The sequence below is a fragment of the Erythranthe guttata genome, chromosome 13, assembly GCF_056151865.1.
Source record: "Erythranthe guttata isolate IM_541 chromosome 13, IM_541, whole genome shotgun sequence".
Lineage (NCBI taxonomy): Eukaryota > Viridiplantae > Streptophyta > Magnoliopsida > Lamiales > Phrymaceae > Erythranthe > Erythranthe guttata.
The window spans coordinates 11,605,920-11,624,644 of NC_142545.1; positions in this window are offsets into that span (position 1 = coordinate 11,605,920).

The following is an 18,725-nucleotide window of genomic DNA, read 5'->3' on the forward strand; positions in this document are numbered from 1 at the left end:
CCGATATATCCTTCAAAGAATTCAACCTAAAAGTTTTGAAGAGTTGGCCACTCGAGCACATGATATGGAATTGAGCATAACTGCAAATGAAGTCGAAGGACCTTCGTTCCAAAAGTCGTATCATCTCAAAGAAGAACATGTTGAAGAAGAACAAGAAGATCATGAGGATGGGGGCAAGTCTTTTGAAGAAACAACATCCTATGCAATATGACAAGTCCAAATCAACTGAAGCACTCCTTGACACGAGTTTAAAAGGTCTACAAGTCCAAATCAAGTGAAATACTCTTTGACACGAGTTTAAAAGGTCTACAAGTCCAAATCAAGTGAAACACTCCTTGACACGAGTTTAAAAGGTCTACATGTCCAAATCAAATCAAGCACTCCTTGACACGAGTTTAAAAGGTCTACGTGTCCGAATCAAATGAAATACTCCTTGACGCGAGTTTAAAAGGTCTACATGTCCAAATCAAACGAAGTACTCATTGACACGAGTTTAAAAGGTCTACATGCTCAAATCAAACAAAGTACTCATTGACACGAGTTTAAAAGGTCTACATGTCCAAAACAAACGAAGTACTCCTTGACACGAGTTTAAAATGTCAACATATCCAAATCAAACCAAGGCTCCTTGATACGAGCATAAACTATCTATATATCCAAATCAAGTCAAGGCTCCTTGATACGAGCATAAACTATCTACATATTCAAATCAAGTCAAAGCTCCTTGATACGAGCATAAACTATCTATATATCTAAATCAAGTCAAGGCTCCTTGATACGAGTATAAACTATCTATACATATCAAGTCAAGGCTCTTTGATACGAGCATAAACTATCTATATATCCAAATCAAGTCAAGGCTCCTCGATACGAGCATAAACTATATATCTATATATCGAAATCAAGTCAAGGATCCTTGATACGAGCATAAACTATCTACAAATTCAAGTCAAATGCTCCTTCTGTACGAGCTTAAACTGCAAATGTTTCTCCTTGTCCACATGAGTATAAACTGTGCACGACATCCCTTAAAACGATATATTTTGAACTACGTTATGACTTGATCCCTTTATAGGGTACGTAGGCAACTTAGAATCTCTCTAAGTTCAGTCATGATTTCAAAAGATATATGTTCTTTACTAGATCAAGCTGCAATCGAAGTTGAGCAATTATCGAGACTCATCCACTCCAAGATGCATTGTCCGTGAACAAGTCTCGAGGGGGCATTTGTAGACGCATAAAATTAATTAATTGGTTAATTAAATTAGCCAATTAAATTGTGTCTAAATTAAATTATAATTTATCTTACAAAATAAGTTATGGAGATAATTATCAATTAATTATTGGACAATAAGATTATTTCTTCTCTTCCAAGTTATAAGAGATAAATATCAATTTAAATAGAGCCAATCAAATCGCACCACGTCATCAAGTAGACTTTAAGTAGGACTCTTATTCTACCACTATAAATAGGGACCCTCTCTACACAATTCAAAACACAACTCAAGAAGGAGAAAAAACCGTAGAGAAAATTATCTCTACAATATACAAGTCGTTCTTCATCAAATTCAAGGCGTTCTTCATCAAATCGAGGGCGTTCTTCAACAAATTCAAGGCGTTCTTCAATAAATTCAAGGCGTTCTTCATCAAATTCAAGGCGTTCTTCATCAAATCGAGGGTGTTCTTCAACAAATCAAGATCGAAGGAAGATTGAAGGGCCAAATTCATCAAGAACTCCAAGATCTTCATGTCAAAACCCGTCAAAGTTCAGCGTTCGATCCGAGATTCAAGTCGCAAGACCCTTGGAAGACGTTATTCAAATCCAAATCAAATCCGGAGAAGATCAAGTCAACGACCCGACTCCGAAATTCAAAGTCAAACAAATATTGTTCTTGAGAGAAGAATCAGAGGATTAGATTAGAGTTTGTAACCCGCAATATTTTATTTTAATTCAATAAATTATCTTTGTGCAAGTTTTTCTTGTTTGTTTAAATCGCAGATAAGAATTTGTTGATACAGTGTACTTTTGCTTTTATTTTTGTTGATTTCAATAATTTGGTAGTTGATTCAATATAGTTGTTTTCGTATAGCAATATAGTTGTTTCGGACAACAATATTATTGTTTTCATTACTTTTTAGTTGGTTTGAATAAATAGTTGATTTTAACAAATAGTTGTTTAGGAGATGTTTTGATTAAATAATTAGTTAATCTTACAATGGAAATAATATAATATATAATTAATTTAATAAATTGTGAAACTGATATATCATTGTTTTAATACCAATTGTTTTAATAACATTCGTTTTAATAATAGTAGTTTTATTGATATATAGGTGTTTTAACTCAAAACTAAAAAAATATAGAAAAAGAATATTTAAAGAAAAATATTAAAAAAATTAAAAAATATTTTTTTTTAAATTATTATTTTTTAAAGAATAAATAAATAAATAAACGAATATTAAAAAAAATACATCCAACTAGTTGATAATGGGTAGTGAGTAGTGGGAGGGTAAATTTGAAAATACAAAAACTATGGGTCTCTCACTAATAAAGGAAAAGGAGATGGATCCATCCTTATTAGAGGGGGTTTTCACTAATAGCCCTTCAAAACATATGGAAATAAAATTAAAGTTTTTTTTTACAAGAAATGAAAAATAAATTTTACAATACTAGAGGCTTGAGAGACAAATAGGTATGAGCGAAGAGAAAGGGAGGAAGAGGCGTGTGGGGTGTTGGCAAGGTTGTAAAAGGCGGTAATCGGGTCCGAGTCGGTTAGGCACCGACTCACGATTAATCGGTGCGGCGGTGATTAATCGGTGATAAATCGGAAATAAATCGGTTTTTAAAATTTAATATAATATATTTCTAAATATTATTTATAAATACTCCAAACATATATAAAAAGATATTTCAACATAGTTATATCTCCATCATGTATATATCCTAATAACATAATAAAAATTTAATAATTATAAGATCATAATACATAAATATCCTTATAAAATATAAATAAAAAAGCAAAATTTTTGAATTAACATTTATTCAGTTCTTTCACAATAATAATTAACATAAACAAAATAAGGCATAAACTCATATTTTCTTTTATTAAAATCCAATTTTTATTTTGAATTATAAATATAAAAAAAAAAAAAAAAAAACCCGATTTTTAACCGATTTTTGACCCATTTTTGCCACGGGGTTTGACCCGCCTTAAAGGTTTGACCGCCTCAGACCGCCTAAAACCGCCTCACAGGCAAAAAACCAATTTTTCAAACTTTTACACTAAAATCGTAAAGGTTTTGGACCGCCTCGACCGATTTTTAGAACACTGGTTGTTGGTGGGTGGGGAGGGGGGGGGGGGGGGGGGGGGTTGCGTGAGGTGGGGGGAGACTACCCAATCCACAAAATCCTCTATGAAAAGGTTTCCATGAAAATGTGGAGTCTCAACCTCGTCTGAAAATCGTCGTACTACCTCTATCCAAGTCTTCATCAGTGTCTTGTTGAAGACGGAGTTGGTCACAAATTTGATTCCTAACATGTGCACCTCGGACTAATCCCCCAGCGCGCGCTACATTAAGTTCGCCCCTCCTATAATTGCCATTGAGGGCAAATCCTTGTAGCAACTCTCGAAGTTACCATGATTTACATTCCTCCATCAAATACTTGTCGAGCCAAGGGATGGGGGCCCTGGGGCGAGGGATTTTGCCTTTTTTGGTGCAAAAACGGAAAAACCGTAATCAAACTAGAAAAACGAAAAAATTACCAAAAAAGAATAAAAAAAAACGAAATAGCTCATAAATCTAATAGAATACTGAAAATTGGACATATCCCAACTTGCGGATTTGAAATCCAAATTTTCTAGAATTAATTATGAATTATTTAAAACTTTTCTAAAATGGCAAAAACGTCGTTTCGAGGGCTTAAACGACCTCGAAACGCAAAAATCTATCACATATCATGTCGTAATTCAACCTCCATCGCCTCTTCATCATACACGCAGTTCGCCCGCTCCGTATCCTCCCTGAACTTAGGAGCTACCACATATCACTCCACCGGAGCACCGAATATCTTCTGAATTTGTAGAGAGTGATGGCCATGATCTCTCTATACGATATATGGAAGTTTTTCGTCTTAGGCTGCGCTCCAAAACGAGAACAACAACGGAACATCTATGCTTGATATGAAGAAGCGAGCTAAGGGGAACAAGCCGATCATCTGCAAAAACTGCTTGTCATGACTCACATCTATGCCGGCGTGAGCCAAAGCTTGTGTAATATATTCTCGTACGATAACTAGGTCAAGAAGGTGATACAGGACACCACTCGTCCCACCAGACGCCCATACAATTAGTCATTTAGTACACATACTAGTTAATTAAATTAACTTAAACATATAACAATTAAAATCGTTAAATAAAAGCAATAAAAAACTTATCGATCCTTCCCAAATGTATGGCGCTATATATGCGACTTGAAACTCGGAATCAAATGGTGAATAAGAGGGCCACCCAAAAGTGGACCATGTAACACATGCGGATCGGTCTGCGCGCTCCCGACCATCATGACCACAAGGTACCAAAACCTCGATCACCGGAATGAGACTACCCAATCCACAAAATCCTCTATGAAAAGGTTTCCATGAAAATGTGGAATCTCAACCCTGTCTGAAAATCGTCGTACTACCTCTATCCAAGTCTTCATCAGTGTCTTGTTGAAGACGGAGTTGGTCACGAATTTGATTCCTAACATGTGCACCTCGGTCTAATCCCCCAGCGCGCTACAGTAGGTTCGCCCCTCCTATTATTGCCATTGAGGGCAAATCCTTGTAGCAACTCCCGAAGTTACCATGATTTACATTCCTCCATCAAATACTTGTCGGGCTAAGGGATGGGGGCCCTGGGGCGAGGGATTTTGCCTTTTTTGGTGCAAAAACGGAAAAACCCTAATCAGACTAGAAAAACGAAAAAATTACCAAAAAAGAATAAAAAAAAACGAAATAACTCCTAAATCTAATAGAATACTGAAAATTGGACATATCCCAACTTGCGGATTTGAAATCCAAATTTTCTAGAATTAATTATGAATTATTTAAAACTTTTCTAAAATGGCAAAAACGTCGTTTCGAGGGCTTAAACGACCTCGAAACGCCAAAATCCATCGCACATCATGCCGTAATTCAACCTCCATCACCTCTTCATCATACACGCAGTTCGCCCGCTCCATATCCTCCCTGAACTTAGGAGCAACCACATATCACTCCACCGGAGCACCGAATATCTTCTGAATTTGTAGAGAGTGATGGCCATGATCTCTCTATACGATATATGGAAGTTTTTCGTCTTAGGCTGCGCTCCAAAACGAGAACAACAACGGAACATCTATGCTTGATATGAAGAAGCGAGCTAAGGGGAACAAGCCGATCATCTGCAAAAACTACTTGTCATGACTCACATCTGTGCCGGCGTGAGCCAAAGCTTGTGCAATATATTCTCGTGCGATAACTAGGTCAAGAAGGTGATACAGGACACCACTCGTCCCACTTGACGCCCATACAATTAGTCATTTAGTACACATACTAGTTAATTAAATTAACTTAACATATTAAAATCGTTAAATAAAAGCAATTAAAAACGTACCGATCCTTCCCAAATGTATGGCGCTATATATGCGACTTGAAACTCGGAATCAAATGGTGAATAAGAGGGCCACCCAAAAGTGGACCATGTAACACATGCGGATCGGTCTGCGCACTCCCGACCATCATGACCACAAGGTACCAAAACCTCGATCACCGGAATGAGATCCATCGTCTCCTCCTCCTCAGCATTTGAACTATTTTGTGCTTTTGTTTTGTGGAAATCTACACAATAACAATAAAATTTGAACCGTTTCGTGTAGATTTCCACAAAATATAAGCTTATGTTTCGTAGAAATCTACATGAAAAATAACAAAAAAAAAACCTATTTATAATGCCCTATTTCGTGCTACAATGCACGGAATGCAGCTATGCATATCTTGCTTCGTAGCACAAAACAGTTCTGATTCATTTATTTTAAATACGTACGATTGATTCAACCATAAACATGATCTAATCGATGCGATTTGTTTATTTAACAACAAACCGACGTTAACTTTACGTAAACAAATTATTTATCTCAAATCATCGTCGTCGATGCTCATTTAATTCCCGAGAGTTAGAAAAAAGGTTTTGAGACGATTTAAGTTTTTCTGAGAGAATTCGAGAGAAGCTTGAGATTTTTGTTCAAAAGTTACAAATGAAATAAAGTTGCACTGCAAGTTAGTAAAACCCACACAGCTAATATTCATATCGGCAAAAGTAATCGAACCCCAATGTTTAAGCCTCAAAATTATTAAAAGTAATATGAAAATTTAAATGTACTAAATGTGCGTGATGAGAAAATTAGATCTTTCCTCAGTAATTGATCTAATTGTAATGCGAACAACCTCTGCATCTGATATATATATATATATATATATATATATATATATATATATATATCTTGATGGAGTGGATAATATATTGAGTTTAAACAATTTAGTATTTCATGATTCCCATTAAAATGTTTGAACTTGAACTATACCGATATTTTGATGGGCACGTAAATAATATAATTCAAATATTCAATTAACAAAAGGGAGTTTTTTTGTAATTTAGACATACTTACTGGGTTTATTTATAATTTATATTATCTATTTATTTTTTAATTCAGTGCAATTTAGATATTTTCGTGGTCTGTTAAAAAAATTGAAAGGCATGCATGTTTTAGAAAGTCTCTCTCTCTTTTTTTCATTTTTTTTTTAGATTAAGATGGTGATTCTTTTATATGGATTAGAAGACTTTGGTATAGTGAAGGAAGAAAATTAAACAAACTGGTACACTATAAGAAGCAAACAAACAGAGCCGGCCCTAGGGTTCCCAGGGCCTTAGGCGAGATTAAAAATCGAGGCCCCGATCTTATAAATTTTTGTTTGCAATATTCTTTTCTATTAAAAAAATAATTATCTATATATATATATATATATATATATATATATATATATATATATATATATATATATATATATATATATATATATATATATATATATTAGGCTTTTATTTTTATTTTATTTTATTTTGGGGGCCCAGATTAAAATGGGGCCCTAAGCGATGGCATCTCTGGCTTCCCTCAGGACCGGCTCTGCAAACAAAATATTTGCCTTCGTGGTACCTAATAATTTTCTTGCTGAAAACGAAATTAAACACTTACGGGTCAATGCAACTAACTAAAATCTTAAAACGATACAAAACTATGAAATTAGGATGGTTATTTACATGCATTTTTTAATGCTTATGAAAATTAGGAAATTTAACCCCTTTTTTCTTTTGCATAGACTGTGACTGTATTCGAATTTATTTGCGATAGAACCGGCCGGGGCGAAGGTACTGACTTAGTAGAAATATATTATAATAAATGCATATTCTTAGGGGTGAAAATTGGAACGAAATTTTTAATCTGTGCCAGTTCCGATTCGAAAAGTTTCAATTTTAGAACAACTTCTTTCATTCCGATTTTAAAAGTTCCGATATCTGATATTTTTCGAATTTTTTGGATTGAAATTTGAATTGGAATTATATAAAACATATTTAGATTTTCTGATTTTCAATCCGATTTAATTTCAAAAATTCCGACTTTTTCTAGAAAGAATCTACAATAAATAAATTGTTTACATATTTTTAATGGGCCATGTTGGAGAGCCAAAGTATTTCCTTTATTATTTCTCACGTAAAAAAATACCTAGTTTTTTCCGTAATTTTACTTTTATCATTTTGTGGTATTTGAAAATAGGTGCCTACAAACAAAAGAAAATAGGTGCCTAGTGCAATTGAAATCATTATAGTTAATTTTAAAATATTAGAATGTATCATATTAGTAGTTTTATTTTTGTGATTTGATGAAAGTATTTGAATAGTTTTGAAAATCAATGAGAGTTCTCGAAACTTTTAAAAAAATGTTAAACCTCATATGATTTCCGAAATTTTCCGAAATTTCCATAGCTTTTGGAATTGGAATGAATTTCTACATTCTGAATTTTTTGAATTGGAATTAGTTATGTACTTCAAAATAAATTGGAAATTTTCCGAAAAGGTGAATTCACATCTATTCCATCCGACTTTCAATGTTACAAATATATTTTTTCTCACTTTCCACTTTCAATAAAGTAAATAACTTTCTTTCTTACTCTAAAAATTATTTAGATAAATAAATAGAAGATATTAGTACATACTTTTGTGATTACTATTGATATTTATTTCTCTAGATTATATATTATCGATGTATTTGATATGGGCAGCTATATAATTTTAATTAGGGCGAATAGCAAAAGTGTCCATCACATGGGACTTAAATGCATTTTTGTCAAAAAAAAAAATAGTCTCTCAATTAAACTCATCCCCATGTTTTTAGTCTAAAATACCATCCATAATATAATTCTTATCAATTCTACCCATTATGCTCTAACTTCCTTAATATTACACATTGACCCCGGATTTAAACAAATATATCACATTAACCCCCAATTTTTTTTTTCAGAAAATAATTTTTTTCTGAAATGTTTTTTTTTCGGCCAGATTCCGGCGTTGACTTTTTTTTTTTCTTAGAAAAAAATATTTTAATTAATATTACTATCTTGGCTACTAAATAACTGTCTCAAACAGTAATATTACTGTTTGGGACAGTAATATTATGAATATTATTTTCCCGAACAGTAATATTATTAATATTATTGTCTAAGACAGTTAAATTACTGTTGGAGACAGTAATTTAGCAGCCAAGGCAGAAATATTACTTAAAATAATTTTTTTTAAGAAAAAAAATTGAAAAAAAAAAGGTCAATTAACAGTTAAATTACTGTCTCCGACAGTTAAATAACTGCTGGAGACAGTAATTTAGCAATGAATACAGTAATATTAATTAAAAAAATATTTTTTAAGAATAAAAAAGTCAATTAACAGTTAAATTACTGTCTCTGGCAGTTAAATAACTGATGGAGACAGTAATTTATCAATGAATACAGTAATATTAATTAAAAATATATTTTTTAAGAATAAAAAAGTCAATTAACTGTTAAATTACTGTCTCCGACAGTTAAATAACTGCTGGAGACAGTAATTTAGCAACGAAGACAGTAATATTAATTAAAATATTTTTGAAGAGAAAAAAAAATCAATTAACACTTAAATTAGTGTCTCCGACAGTTAAATAACTGCCGGAGACAGTAATTTAGCAGCCAAGACAGTAATATTAATTAAAATATTTTTTTTAAGAAAAAACAAAATTAAAAAAAAAAAAAAAAAAAGTCAACGCCGGAGACCCGGCGGTCAACGGCAGTTGACCTGCCGGAAAAAAAAAGTTTTCAAAAAAAAAAAAAAAAAGAAAAAAGAAAATTAACGCCGAAGACCGGTTGTTAGCGCCGGTCAACGGCGGCGACCGGCGGTCTCCGGTGGTGGCGGGTCAGATGGGGTCAAAATTGAAATTATGGTTAAAATTTGTTAATTGATGAAATTGGGCTAAATTGGGGTATAAATCATGAAATTGGAGTTGAATTGGGTTTTCAATGAATTGAGGGTAATTTTGGTATATATAAAAGGATTTTCCTTAGTTGCAAATAAGTTTGAATGAGCTGGATTTATTTGAAAGACAAAAAAGTTGGATGTCCCTCTTTTAATTAAGTGCCCTTGTCATGGACCTATTTGCCATTTACCCAATTTTATGATATGCTTTAAAATCGTTTAGAAATACTAATATTAATGGGGTTTTTTGCAAAATTTACCCCTGTGTAATCTCTAATTGCTAAAAATCCCATCATATTAAAAAAATTAGCAAAGAACCCCATATAAAAATAAGTCAGCCCAACCTAACAACTCAACGTACAATGCACGCGCGAATAGTGCGAGTAGGAGTGTGTATTTTTACTTGTAAACTCGAAAATACCCTCTGATTTTTTTGTAAAAGAAAGAAAAATTCCAATTTGATTTAAATATAAGTAATCCAAAACTTTGGATCAAATTGCAATTTTTAAAATTTCTTAAATAAAGAAAACAACAGATATTTTTTCATGTAAAAGAAGATTTATAAAATTGATCTTCCCAAAATTTCTTCCTCTGTTGAAGCGAGACCACCAGCAAACTCCCATCACCACCACCACCACCGGCAATCACCTCACCAAGCTCCCGCCACCAAACAGAGAGAAAGAACATGTCCTCCCTAAAATTCTTCATTCTTCCCCATTGAAATTACCACCACCACCAAACTCACAACACCACCTCCGGCAATCACCTTTTTACGCCGCCGCCGTTACCCCTTCCTTCCACCACCCGCCTCCTCCGCTCTTCTCGCCACGCCACAGAAACCCTGACCCTCCACCGCCAAATTCTCGAAATTCCTTCCCCGCCCATCTATCTCCACGGTAGTGTTGGACCGCCCACCGGAGAGTGGAAAAGGTGGTTTCGTACTGCATATCTTCCCGGTCAGCTGAGATTTGATTGTGGCAAGATGTGAGGCATGAACATTATTTTTCCACAGCGTTGGAGAAGAAGACTTGGGTTGGGTTTTGTTGCAATTGATTTTAGTGTTTTGTTAGGGTTTTTGTTTTTTTTTTTTTCTTTAATATTTCTTTTGTAAGGGTGCTTCAGTCATTTCATAGAAGTCAACATTCAATTTCGAAATAGGAGCTGGTGTGCTTTGAAAAACAATATATAGGGGTTTTTTGCTAATATTTTTAACATGAGGTTTTTTTCACCAATTAGAAATAACATAGGGAATATGTGCTATTAGCTCAATATTAATGAATAAAAGTGGGTCAAATACTCCAGAAGATTAAATTAAATTAAAGAATATTAATGACGAAGAAGAAAGGATGAACACAAGAAATTTCTGATGGAAAATTCCAAACTTGACTAAACATATATATAGTTAATGGTCAATGGAAGTAATCAAAACCAAACAATCCCAATACTCATTCAACTATATATATATATATATATATATATATATATATATATATATATATATATATATATATATATATATATATATATATATATATATATATATATATATATATATATATATATATATCCTCTCAAAACAAACTAATCCATAGTATAACAATAAGATGACTAGAGTTATAGGCAATATTGGTAATTATGGGGCAAGTGAGGGAGGTTTTATATTTGAAGGGTCAGGGTTTATGTTAATGGTTGGCATGTTTGTTTTGTCCATTTCTATCATGTCTTTGCTCTTATTTGCTTGCGCTGATGACGGCTCCGACAATCCCCGGAAACGTCGTGATGGAGATGGCGGTGGTGGTGGTGGTGGTGGTGGCTGTGGAGATGGTGGTGGTGGTGGAGACGGTGGAGGTGGCGGTGGTGGTGGTGGTGGTGGTGGGTGCGGTGGAGGTGGCGGCGGCGGAGGGTGTGGTGGCGGCGGTGGAGGTGGTGGGTGTTAGATATATATGTATGCTTTGAGGATGTTGTGAATTGATGTTAGGTCAACTTAAAAATGATTTTTAATGTTTGATTAATTTGCTGTTTTATATAGTAAGGAATACTCAGATGTATGAATTTATAATATACTTGGCCGGCTGCAGTTAGCCTAGTTTGTATATATATGTAACATATTGATGTATTTACTATATGAATAAAGTGCCTTCCTTGTGTACTATTAATGTTATTTCTCAATCTCCTAATAATAAATTGACTTTCTTTTGGCATTATTGGAAACAACTGAAAACTTGTAAATAAAATTTTGTGATGGAGACAAATTGGCTAGAAGTAGATATATGTAAGTAAATATATTAATTACCAAGGAAAAGCAAATATATTAATTACCAAGGAAAAGAAGAAATATATATATATTCCACACAAGTGTTGTATGCACACTTAGATTGTGAGCTGCAAAATTCGCATTTCGGTTTATAGACTTAAAATTAATGTCATTTTGGCCAACAAGACCAGTATGCAAGAATGCAAATTAAATAGAGTTTAGGCAATCTGCTTCCAATTGAAGATTACAAAATTTTCCTTTGCAGGATTTATGAACATATTGGAATCATATTGGGGTTGATTGATTATGGAGGGAATATTCGATTTGACCATGGAGAGTTTTAATAATTGAATGAGAATGGCGAAAATGTGAAGAATTCCAGGCTCTTAGCCTTTTAGTAGTATGTAGTAGGGACGGAAATTAATTGTTAAGCAATTTTCAATTTGCCGATCCTCATCATTTTTTTTTTTGGTTTTGAAACAATATTTTACATTCCAAAATCCAAAATTCCTATTCTGATTTTTTTACAAACTCGTAAGATCGAAATTGGAATTTATATGAGATATTTATTTGCGATCTGATTTTAATTTCTAAAAATTCCATTACTTGTAACCAAAATTACACTTATAATATTATTATGATTATTATTATGATGCATTTTATATTAAGTGACTAAAAAAATGGAATTTTCCGAAATCTGCCGATTATGATCCGATAATTTCATTTTGAACGATTTTTCACATCCCAATTTCTGAAATTCTAATTTCTAATTTTTTTTAAAGGAATTGGAATTAGTTTTTCACTTCGACCAAAGACGCTAATTCCGATCCGATCCGTCCGATTTCCACCTCTACTAGTGTCTTTTGTTAAAATAGATATTTCCTCCGTAATTCATCAAAGATGAAATTAAGATAAATAAGTTAAGATAAATAAGTTAAGACATGATATATAAATGCATTGCCTTTATCAATCTTTCATGCAAATATTTTGTAGCAATTTAGTTATTTTAATTTTTTATTAGAGCTGGTGGTTGCTCGTTAATTTGAGGGGATAAATGTAATTTTTAAACAAGATGGGGATTTTTGTAATATAGACATAATTAGAGTTATTACTTATTTGTGATTTAAATTTTTGGTAAATAGAACTTAACTCCCTTGTGGTGATAAACTTTTGCAGATGATCTTCTTATGCTTGTAATTTCAGCACATCCCCCTTTAATTTGTGGTTGATAAAGATAGCGCCCGTTAGTTTCTATGTCAAACTTAAACGCACGTGTCGAACTTCAAGGGGTCATATGCAAGAATTAAAGGAAAAATGTAAGCAAAAGGGGTAATCTGCAAAAATATAGCATTTGACATTTGACATGCCCAGTCAATTTTGTTTTGACGGAAAAACTAACGGAAGCTACCCCTATCAACCATAAGAGGGTTATGTGCTGATATTACGGGTTTAAATGGGGTCATCTGCAAAAGCTTGTAACCACGGGGCACCCTTAAATTTTCTAGTATTTTTTCTTTTTATTTAGGGGCAATTTAGACATTTCATAGTCTAGTTAGGATTTATTTAGTCCACTAATTTAAGAGGATATAATTGTAATTATACAAATAAACAATATTTTAGATATAATTAAGGGTTATTTGTAATTTAACTAGGTTGAATAATCAATATACCTCTTATATATACACTCATTATATTCATGCATAAGATCTATATATACTCTCAAAAGATATACTCTCCATGGCATAAGATGACTAGGGTTTTAGCTATTGGGAAAAGTGAGACAGGTTCTATGTTTGAGGGCTCTGCGAGATTCATGTTAATGGTTGGCGTGTTTGTTTTGTCCATTTCAATCATGCCTGTGCTCATATTTGCTTGCATCGATCATGGCTCCAGTAATCCTCGAAAGAAACGTCGTCATCACGGCGGTGGGTGTGGCAGTGGTGGTGGGTGTGGCGGTGGTGGTGGTGGTGGTCACGGCGGTGGGTGTGGCTGTGGCGGCGGTTGTGGAGGCAGAGGGTGTGGCGGTGGCTGTGGAGGAGGTGGTTGTGGGTGTTAGATACATTTGTGGAAGTTAGAAATCAAATATGTCTTCATTAGAGAAACTTATATATTTTGTGTTTTTGTTTTTAAATTTATTCATACTATACAGTATACAGTGACTCGTGTTTTCTAATAAAGGATTATATATAATGTCTCTATCAAATAACTCCCATATAAATTTCAAGTCATTTCAGTTTTAATGTTGTTCATTTTTATTTCCGATTTTATTTTTAGAATAAAATTGTTTTTTTAATTTAGATTTTAAAAAATGGTTATTTATTTTTATTTCTTGTTTTTATTTTATTTCAGTTTTTTATAAAATGGATGAGGTTTACTGAAAAGTTAAAATTCACTATATACTCATTGAAAACCACTATGAAATTAACGTAAAATTGACTATAAAATTAAATAATCCACTTTAATATTAATGTAATCAACTACAAACTTATCGAAATCCACTAAAAAATATTCTCAATACAAAATTAATGACGTATGAATATGAGTTCATCGAACTCAAGAAGCCTCAAGATCCAGAATTTGAGCGTAGTTCTAACGAGGAGGCACTTGAGAGCGACAACACATGCAAGGGCGATCCATGACCGTGGTGATGCTGGGGAGGCGGTGGAGCAGTATGTCACGCTGAGGAGGAGGAAGGATGGCGGAGAGGGTTTTGTCGTCCGGCGGGGCGTGGGTTGTGCAGAGAAGAGCGATAGAAGAAGAGAAATGGGAGAAATAGACGGCTACTATGGCCAACAACTAGGTTAAAAAAATAGGAAAGAGTGTTGTATTGAAATTGTATTATTTTTTTGTTGATTAAAGAACGTTTTGAATTTATCTTATTGATATAGATAGATCGCCTAAAATCGTTAAAGTAGTATGAGCTGGAAGAGCAATGTGGATCACTGACTCACAAGTTTGATGGTCCCGAGATATCTGTTGATCAAAGAACACGTAAACCAAGCCAGAGGTTAATCCGGCAGAAAATCCTCTGATGCTCAAGTCAAGCGTGTGGATAGCAATAGTCGTAAAGAGAATGCTGGAAGTCGTATTTGAATAATAATAATAATAATAATAATAGAACGTACCTTAACAAATGAGTTAAAATTCTTATTTATACCTCGTTCATTAGGTGAAAGTTAATTAATTGAGATTGTCGGACTCAAACCTTATTCGAAGATGATTGGGACTTCGTCGTAGTGTTCTTCAGAATTGGGCTCGTGCCCCAGTAGATAAACAAATCGTAGGTCCATTGGATTGGACTAATTAAACATATCACATATATATGTAAAAAAAAAATATTAAACCTCTCATACCTGTAAAATGCATGTGAGGGGATTTGTCAAACTTCGGTTGGATATCATTTCAAGCCATCTTAGTTTGATCCTTATGAGAATTAATGTTACCAAATAAAGGGTTGTATTTTAGAGTTTTTATAAGTTTATTTTGTTGGGGTATTTGTGCATAAAACTCCAACCAACCATATTTATTATTATAAGTTTAGGGGTTATATATCTTTCGCCAATAAACTCATCTTTTTAATATTTATTATAAATAAAGGAAAAATTCATGTATATGACAAAATTACCCCTAACCCTTTATACACAATTCTTAATTGTAACCCAAATTTAATCAATTTTGATCACAAAAACCAATTTTGACTTTTTTTAAATATTATCTTTTTGCCGCCGGTTTCCGGCGTTGACCTTTTTTTTTTTTTTTTTATAGTCTGGTTTTTTCCGCTGTCGGATTCCGCTTTGACTTTTTTTAGTGATTTTTTTTTACGTCTGCCGCTAAATATTGAGCGTAATTGTGTTGTCATTAACGGTAATTATACTGTCACTGACAGTAAATTAACGTAATTACACTGTCACTAACAGTACATTAACGTAATTGTACTGCCGTTGACAATATATTTATGTAATTGTACTGCCGTTGACAGTACAATTAGAGTCAACGGCAATATAATTATTATTATTATTATTATTTTTTTTTTTTGACAAGTCAAAGTAATTATATTACTGTCGTTGAAGTAAAATAACTATAAACACAATAATATTATTGTCAACCACATCAATATTATTATTTTTTGGTTTTTTTTTGTTTGAGTTATTGACGGAGTAACGTAATAATATTACTACTGTCTATTATTGTAATATTACTGTAAAAACAATAATACTACTGTGGTTGACGGTAATATTACTGTTATTATAGTAATATTATTGTCACTCACAGTAATATTAATTCTTTTTGGTTTTTTTATTATGTTTACCTTTGTTGAACGGTCAGCATATTAATATTACTCTATTACACAATAATAATGACTTTTGTTGTGTTAATATTACTGTGTGAGAGATTAATATAGCAATATTACTGTGTTAAACTTTAGTATACTTAATTTTATTGTGTTTATCAGTAATATAGTTAAAATTATTGTCAACCACAGCAATATTGTTGTTTAGGGGGGGGCAAAAAGATGTTAAAGAAAAAAAATTCGAAAAAGTCAACGCCGGAAACCGACTGCGGTAAAATCACAAAGTAAAAAAAAAGTGCCCTGTTTTGCCCATAAAATTGTGTTTTTGGTCAAAATTGAATAATTTGTGAAATTTTGGGTCAAATTGAGGTTATATTAAATTAAATGATGAAATTGGAGCATATTAAAATATGAGGGGCTATTGTTTTTTACAAACCTCTAAACCATGTGTGGATTTTTTTGCAAAATAGTTGATTTTCTGGACCTCTTTATGAATAATAGAATAAGTACCCATTAATGGGCTTATTTGTAAAGTGTTCTATTTTGTTTATATAAATTAACAAGTTATAGAATATTCTGAAATTAGTTTATACTTCAAATTGTTTTTTGAAATTTTAGGTGACGAAATTTAATGTTAATAAAATGTATTTGTACTATCTTTTAACCTTTAAGTTTTCATTTCCACAAAATGTGACTTGATTCAACACACTAATTTAAGATATTTAAAAGAATAAATAAAAAATAAATAAAGTTGTTTTCTTTTTGAGGAAAACATAGAGTTGTTTTCAACTACTTCAACTTTTAAATCAATAATCTAAAGTTGATTAATTGAGGATTTACTAAAAATCACTAACTTTTACTTTTACATAAACTTTTACAAACATCTTCTTATCTTTAGTGTCCCTAATTACTACCATATTTAGTATTCTGCGGAAAAAAAACTTATATGTTTAACATGTTATAAATATTAATCTAATCTCCAACTTATGAAGGCAATTCTAACAATTTATGTCACGCAACTAGCTTGCTAGCTAGTAGGAAATTGGAATGAAATTTTCCAATTTATCCCATTTCAATCTGAAAATTTTGATTTTGGAAAAATATTGTTTATTCTAAATTTTGAAGAAAAAAAATTGATTTATTATTTATTTTATCGATTGAAAAAAAAAATTTGATTTCCAAAAAATATATTTGTACTCCGAAAATGATAATTATAATATCAATATTTATTATATATATTTATAATATATGTTTAGAAAAACTTGAATTCGTGAATTCTACCGATTTTGATCCATATCATGTTTACTTTTATTTTGAAACAAACCGAAATCATGGGTTTCGTACGTTTCGATTGATATTTTTCTTCTTCTAAGAAATAGAAATTAGTTGATTCAAATCTTGCTACAATTTGAAAAAATGAGAGAAGGGGCAGAATTCGAACTCTAGACACCTACTATAATTTAAATTCAGATTTCCACACGTAAGCCCAACCCATGTAATTCTTACCTTTCTCGCCGTCTCTCTAGGAAGCATAGATTTGGGACCGTAGTTGCTAAATACATTTCAAAACTGAAGAATGATTTACTTTTTTTTTTTTTTTTTTTGTTTTTAGAAGAGATCATGATGGTTCAACTAAACTTATTATCCATATTTGAATAATTTTATAAGAATATACTTATTTATTTTATCCAAAGAAATATAGTATAGACATTAGTTTCAGATGGATCCTTCTGAACAAAAAAATTCATATTTTGAAATAGGGATAATTTGTTAAACATCCATGTGCACTAATACTCTTTCAGATCAAGATATTTATGTTTTTGCTTTTTGCTATAAATCCCTCGAACACCTTAGCTGGAGAGTTTAGACTGAAAATACGTATTTTAAATTGGAAATACCTTAACACCTCCAGCTTATTGTCCTCAAAACATGACATTTCTTCCAATCTTCCGTCAACTCTTACCAGTCATTTGCCGCCAACCGCCTAATTTTCGTCAACCACATCATTGGAAACATATAATTTTCATTGATTTTCAGTCTAAGATTTCTATTTTTAGTATAAATTCTCTTACTAAGCTGTTCACTTTCAGTCTGAATTGTTTCTTTTAGTCCAAATCCTCTAAGCTGTCTATTTCAGTCTAAGTTGTCCAACTAAGCTGCCCGAGGGACTTATAGCAAATTCAAAATATCCCACCACCCTATTAGCTGTACAAAATATTTAAGAGAAACTTTTAGCCAATTTTCCCTTTTTAATAATACAAAAGTATACTTGTGTATCTATTTCCATCCAAAGGAGTTCAAAATTTTATTTTTAGATTAAATCAATATACTCTAAGATTTTTTTCTTTTTTGCATAATATCCTCTTAAATTTAATTCGACATTTTTTAAAATGCAAATATTTGATTTATTGGTTATATATGAGTTAAAATTCAAAAGTTACACAAGAACCAGCTGAAGCACTTGAAACTAACCAGGAGTAACTCACACGCATAAGCTTTCATAATACAAACGAGGACAATTTAGTTCAGACAAATAAACTATTTCTACACAAGTAATTTTATTAAAGAATCATCGTTCTACATACAAAAATAATCATATAATAAA